Genomic DNA, 7,399 nt, shown 5'->3' on the forward strand with positions numbered 1-7,399 from the left:
GGATTTTCCAACACGCCCCCATCCACCTTGTCTTCAGGGCACAGAGTCATCGTGGACTTCAGTACTCCAAATAATACGACCTGCTTCCTCGATCGGACATGCACTGACTCGAATTGCTTCTAGAAAGTGGCCATGGCTGACGGCGTTCAATGGTTTAGTGAGTCCGTCTGCTACCTGCTCATGTGTGCTGATGTATTGTACATCAATATTCCCGGCTTCAACTTCTTCTCGGATATGGTGCTCGGTTAACGGAATGTGCTTTGTCCGTTGGTGAAGCTCAGGGTTTCTGCATAGCTTTAGGGAACCCTGATTATCGCCGTTCAGTGGGATAGGCATATGTAGCGGAAGGAACAGTTCAGAGAAGAGGTTCCTAGTCCAGGCTAATTCTCTGGCACACTGGGAGAGTGCTGTATATTCAGCCTCGGTAGTCGATAGTGCCACTGTTTCGTGCCGTTTGGCCCTCCATGAGACTGTAGATCCTTCAAGTTGAACAAGCCATCCAAACGTCGATCTTCCCGTAACAGTGTCGCCTTTCCAATCCGAGTCGGCCCAAGCTGTGATGCTCCAAGCGGATTCAGGATCTTTCTTGACGCCCCCAAGCACCAGGCCGTGGTCCCTTGTCTGCTGTAGATAGCGAAGACCTCTTTTGATCAATCGTGAATGTGCTGGTGATGGATTCGACATGTATCTTGAGAGTACCGAGAGTAGGAAAGCTAAATCGGGTCTGGTTTGGGTCATTCCATACATCAGCGAGCCGGTTTTCGAGCTATAGTCTTCTCGTTCTTCTGGAGAAGCCGAGTCGCCATTGTCTCTTGGTTGCAGTGTCGAGAGTGAATTTCGCTCCATCGGGGTCTTGACCGGTCGGCAATCTTCCAAGCCGAATTTCTTCAGTATTCTGGTAAAATATGCATCCTGGGAAAGGTAGATCAGCCTTGAGTTCCTGTCTCGGGTTATTCTTACTCCAAGAAAATGGCTGGCGGGACCGAGATCAGTCATCGTAAAGATCTCTCCCAGGCGGGCTTTGTACCCTTGGATTGCTTCCTTGTTGCTGCCCATGATGAGGAAGTCATCCACATATGTGATGATAATCACTCCCGTTGTGGGATTGTGATATACGGCCGTGTCAGACGTTGCTTGTCTGAAGTCAAGGGATTCTAAGGTCTTCTTCAGCTTCTTTTGCCATTGCCGAGGCGCCTGTTTGAGTCCGTAGAGGGATTTGATCAATTTGCAGATCTTCTCAGTTGAGAATCCTGCCGGACGGTCTTCTGGGTGTTGATCGAAATACTCGACAAGTCCTTCCGGCATTTCGATAAAGACTTGTTCATCGAGATCCCCTTCCAGGAACGCCGTCGACACGTCCATCTGCTCAATTTCCCAGTCAAGACAGGCAGCAACGGTGAGGAGGATTCTCCAAGTCGCCGCTTTGGCAACAGAGGCAAAAGTCTGGTTGTAGTCAAAGCCGAACTGTTGTTCAAAGCCTCTGACCACCAGCCGTGCCTTGAACTTGTCGAGGTTGCCGTCCTCGTTTTTCTTGACCTTGAATACCCACTTGACTGTAAGTGGCCTATTGTGAGCTTGGGTGCGGTCCAGCATGCGCCAAGCTCCTTTCTTGAGGAGGCTGCGCAGCTCACTGTGTATTGCTCTGAGCCAATGCTCCCTTTGCGGACCTTGAAGCGCTTCAGTCATTGTTTTGGGCTCAGTGATCACCTCTTTTCGGAGATCGGGCAGCTTAGCTGATGTCATGGATGTTGTCGTCTGTCCATGCTGAGGATTATGCACCTCAGCATGCTGAAGATTGTTCACTTCAGACCTTTGTGGGCTTGGAGTCTTTGTCTGCTCCGTGACGGACTGTGGCCGGCTTGAGATGGGAGCTCCGTTCTTGCGGATTTCCGGCTCAACATCATGCTCAGTTTCGGTCAGGAGTTCTGTCTCCCCAACCTTTTCGTAGAATTGTACATTTGCAGAGCGGACGATCTGATGTCCCTTCCTGCGAGAGGGCACCCAGCAGGTGTAGATCTGTGAACCTTCCATGCATAGGTAGATTCCAGCCTCTCCTCTTGGGCCAAACTTGTGTGATCTCAATCTTCGTTCCTGCGGTATGTGTATCGTGACTTGTGAGCCGCAGATTCGTTCTCCGGACAGATCCGGCTTGTTGTCTTGTCCGGGAAAGGCCTCGTTGAGAAAGCTTTCCATGGGAGTGAGGCCATCAATTGCCCTGGTGGCTGTCACGTTTGTCTTGCGCACCATATCTTCCAGGACCAATGGCCAGAGCTCTATCGGGATTCTTTCCGACTCCATGGTTGCTCTGACTTTGTCAAAGATGATGCGGTTAGAGCGCTCAGCAACTCCGTTAAATTCAGGAGTATATGGTATCGTCTTGATGATCTTGACGCCGTGAGTGTACTCGAGGTTCTTGAGAGACGCACCATAGAGCTCAGAGCCGCCATCCATCTGGATTGCGTACACTCGGATGCCATACTGAGTTCGTATCTTGGAGATGAGCTGGCCTAGGAGTTCCGAAGCCATCCCCTTCCTCGTGAATGTGTAGGCCCATCTCATTCGATGCCTGTCATCTGTGGCAATCATTCCCCATCGTTCGCCTCTAATGCCCGGTGGATTGACTTTGAAGGTGTCAACATGAATGAACCCGGCCCTGGAGGCTCGTTTCCGTTTATTTCGCGGAGTCCATCGTAGGGCCTTTGCGATGTCGCAGGCGAGGCAGTAATTGAAAGGCTGATGGTCGTGGTGGCCGTCACAGTACATTCCTTTGGTCATTTTGGCAGTCTGTGACACCTGATATGCGTTAACATGGCCGAGTCTTCGGTGCCAAAGGTCGACATTCAGGCATTGATTTGATGAAGCAGTGTGGTGATTGCATGGTTCTGGCTGGAGTTCCCAGGCGGCCTGGTTTGAAACAGTAGTCTTTCCGACCTCAGTGTTCACGTACAGACCGTCCCTTCCTATGCGGAGGAGACCAAAGACATCTCCTGTTGGGTCATACATGTCGTTCCCGTCTATCCAGCCGCCGTTCTTGTATAGCCTGAGTCCTGACATGACATTTACCGGAAACTCAGGGATGAACAGCGTGTCTTTGAGGTTAATTGTGACCTGCTCACCCCATTTGTTTATGAAGCAAATTTTGACTGTCCCCCTACCGAATGGGTACACCTTCCCACCGCCCGTAACGAGGACCGTTCGGGTTGCAGGCTGCAGTTCTGTGAATAGGCTTTGGTCGTTGCAGATGTGGACTGACGAACCTGTGTCGAACAGCCATTCTGCGGTTGAAGAGATGTTATCAAGGGAGACCTTACACGTCTCTGTATTGTCCATAGGTAGCTCGTCTGAGACGCTGTCTTCAAGGATCAGAAAAGATCGCTCGACTGTCATATGATTTGATTCCTTGATATGGAGATTCTTGGTGTTGTCCCGTTGAAGATCATGCTCCATGAGTTCCTTGGCGAGGCGGACTGCCCAGTCAGGTCGCTTATCCTTATGGGCAAACCAACAATCATTTTCGTGATGTCCTCTCTTCTTGCAGTTCGTGCAGGTATGGTCCTTATGCTTGCCGACCCGATGATTGGTTTCCTGGCTGGATTTGTTCGTGGCTCGTAGGTTCTTTGAAGAGCCTCTCCTCCGGCCGCTTGCCTCTTGCTTTCTTGCGGTCAGGCCCTTCCTTCCGGTCTTTTTACTGTGAGCCCAGTACGTGGAGGCAGTGCCATGACTATCATCATCATCTGATGACCTGTTTTCATCAATGAGATCTTGCTGCATTGATCGTAGTGTTGGCGGATGCTCCGAGCGTAGGAGAGCGCGCTGTCTGGCAGTCCAGTCGGGGTACTCGTTCTCGCAGGCAGTCAGATAAACAACCTTTTTGAGGGTATCTGAGATTGGTTCTTTCTGCTCGAGGAGAAGTTTGACGAGTCGTTCAAAGTCGACATTAAATTGTGGAATTGTCTCGTAAGAGCTTGTTTTGATCCGGATGAACTGGTAAAGTGTTGTCTGCAGAAGAACTGGGCCCGTGCCAATACAATAGGCCTGGAGAAGGTTGAACATCTCCTGGGGATTCTCAATCCCGACTAGTTGACTGAGTGCTTCTCCAGTGCAGTTACCTCGGATGGAGACGGCAGCTTTTGCCGCCCTGATCTTTTGATCCATAGTCTGCTGTTCCTCGGGAGGGTAATCACCAAAGACAGCATCTTCGAGGCCATTGATCCGAAGAATGGCCTTCTGAGCTGGGCAATATTGCTCCCAATTGGAGGGGCCGCCTAGCTTGAGCTCTTGCGGAAGGAAAAGAGTATTCTTTTCAGAGATGACCGTGGTACTGTCATACATTGAGGATGGTGTGTGGTCTTGACCTGAAGCACCAGGTCGCGACGATTCGGATGCAGGCGATACTCTGATTGTGTTGCGGGTTCGCATGGTGGAACGTGGGGCTCGTCGTGACGTCATCTTGAGTTGAAGTTTGGTTCTTTGATTCAGAAGAGAAACCCGGTGTTTGCTAACCCGGGCTCATAACCTGTTGTTTATATTGCGCAGTAGTGCTAGGTGAAAATATATATTTTTGTATAACTTGATTGTTCATTAGTGAGATGAGAGTTCTTCTCAGGTTTATATCTCTAAATGATTTCATCTAGGACTTTAAACTTTAAATCTAGGACTTTCAGACTGTTAGTCTGAATCCTGAAGGGAAGGGGGATCCCCGGATTTTCCAACACTTATAAAACACGTTATAAAAAGATGACGCGTTGAAGTTTAATAACTTTTGACATCGCAATGCGAAAGTTTTTGCCCAGTATGAAGTTGGTCTAGTTAGCCCGTCGAGCGGTTTCCCAAGTTATTCTCTTACCTTGAACCCCGCGGCTGTGGTTACTTGTCTGGTAGCAGCCATGAGCTCCGTGACAGCTGCTGTGTTACCCTTCCAGGTGAACTGGGAAATTGCGGCTTCATCGGGGTTCAAGAACTGATCCAATGCTACAACGACAACGAGTCATTGATTTGCTTGTTCATAGAAGCTCTAGAGACTGAATATTATGCAATCTTGAGGTCAATTAATTACCTTCTGTCATATCTATTATTGGGCAAAGATGATCCTTAAATCCGCTCCTCTTATGACAAAACATATGATTAAGAGCTGCAATCAAAGGTAATATGGAATATTATATGCGGAATTATGTAAATCACGTCGGAGCCCAAAATCATCTTACTGTTGACTCCCGACTAGGGAACCGACAAAGGTAAGATAGCCACATGAACCAAGTGTATGGTCCGATTCACCTTTATTTTCGTCTAGCATAATCAACTCTCTATTTCAACATAATCACTCCAGAAGTCTTATCATTATTGTATCTTATTTTACCATACTAAATGCAGAGTAAAATGGTAAAACTAGGACGCTGCAGCAGCAAGCTACCGATAACAAGGTCTGCGCCGTTAATAAACTGTGCATCTACGCTTGACGAAAAAGAAATATGAATTGGCAAATACTTAAGCATTTAGATATTAGGGTCCTTCCTAAACCCTAGCGTATATATAGTAACTTCTAATAGTTAAACTATTACTATTAGTAGATACCAGTAACTACCGTATTAAGTTAGAAAAGGCAGAAAGAAAGTTTCCGCACCAGTAAGGCTTTTTGAGTAACTATATCTATAACTCCGTTGGAATTCGAAAAAGCATATAAAGCATTTTATGTAGAAGTAACTATACTCTAATATATGAACAGAGTTCGGGGCGACTCATTACATTGAAAAATAGTCTAGAGACGTAATAAGTCCTATGGAACTCACTGACATATCCGTAGAACTATAAATAATAGGAAAGGCTGCAAGGTATGATATAAGATATAGCTAGCCACAAAGCTAAGAAGATTAGCAATATAACTACCGCTATAAAATATAAAGTCTATTTCCTCAATCCGACCTGAGCCTGACGGACTCAGTGTAATGCCTGATGTAAGATTCATCTCGACACGAAAGTTGCGACATGATGCGCTTTTTAGCTGTCCGTTCTGATATCAGCATGCTCCGTTGGTATGTAGCGTGATACGCACAAGGGACAGGTATAATGTTGTCTCAGGTACCAATGGATAATGCAACCCGAATGAAATACATGTCCGCATGACAACCGACGAGCAATATCACTATCCGCCATCGCTTCCAAGCATATAACACTATATAACAAGAATGGTCAGTTTCAGAATAGAATTATCTCTTGAGCTACACTGCTTGCCAAATACTATTCCCACGGGGACAAGAAGGATGCTCCTCTGAGTCAGCTATCTCTATCTCTGTTATTACTTGCTTATATGCCCGCGGCGGAGCTATTGGGTCTAGCCGTTCTACATCAGTAATCTCGGATCTCATGCTCCTAACTGAAACGTCGCTCTCAGAATCCTCTCGGACCCGGTTCTGGTTCTGTCTGATATCGCTCAATTCAAGTCTTTTTCATAGTTAGCTTGTGCAATAGAGCGTCTATACTAATATGAGACCACGTACCCGTGTAGGATAAGAAGGGCATAAAAGATAAAAAGGGCTATAAAAAACATAATTACGAGGAGTAATTGGATCGATTCCTCCGACTGGATAGATCCGGGCCTGACCCTTGGGACTTGAGATATATTTGCTGTCGCCATGATTGTTGCCGCTTTCTCAATATCACCTGCTCCAGCCTTGCGAATATCTAGGCGCCAGAAGACTAGATTTATGGTGATGTGAAATTTCGAGCGAGTACCAGCATCAGGCGCAGTTGTTGTGATCTGGTATTTGGTGTAACAACCTGGGGTGATTTTGGTGCGGCATCAGCTTTTGGCCGGGTGTAACATGATCACAAAAGTTTATGCCTACACCTTCAGAATGACTCCTCTTATCTTGGGCAACACAGTCTGTCATACAGTTCATTTTGGAATACCCCCGCGTTGCCAGATGAAGCCCCCGTCGATGATCTTTGCGTCTTCCGGAACAGAAGACGCCGATTTTGTAAGCGAGGACTTCGTAAGCTAGCCTATATACGTGATCTCCGGGGCGGGTATGAAAGATTAATTATCCTGCAAGATTCCATCCCTGATGGACTCCGAGTTGTCCAGTTGCCTTGAGCTGGTGGCATGACGTGCACTGACACCACAGGTCGGGATGCGCACTGTATGCCGTTTTCAACTTCATTTTTATTGGAAAATCCGATCCCTTTTCTATCAGGATTCCGACTATTAAACTGAAAGTCCTACAATTAGAGTTCAAAAGTCCTAGATTAAATCACCTGGAGATATAAACCGGTGAAGAACTATTATCTCAAGAATTAACAACAAGTTTAATAAATATATATTTTCACTCACCACCCCTGCCCAATGTAAACAATATTTCTATTTTCGAATGCTCTACAAACTACCTATGTGATATCATGTCTG

This window comes from Fusarium oxysporum, chromosome 3 (assembly GCF_000149955.1).
Source record: "Fusarium oxysporum f. sp. lycopersici 4287 chromosome 3, whole genome shotgun sequence".
NCBI classification, from domain to species: Eukaryota; Fungi; Ascomycota; class Sordariomycetes; order Hypocreales; family Nectriaceae; genus Fusarium; species Fusarium oxysporum.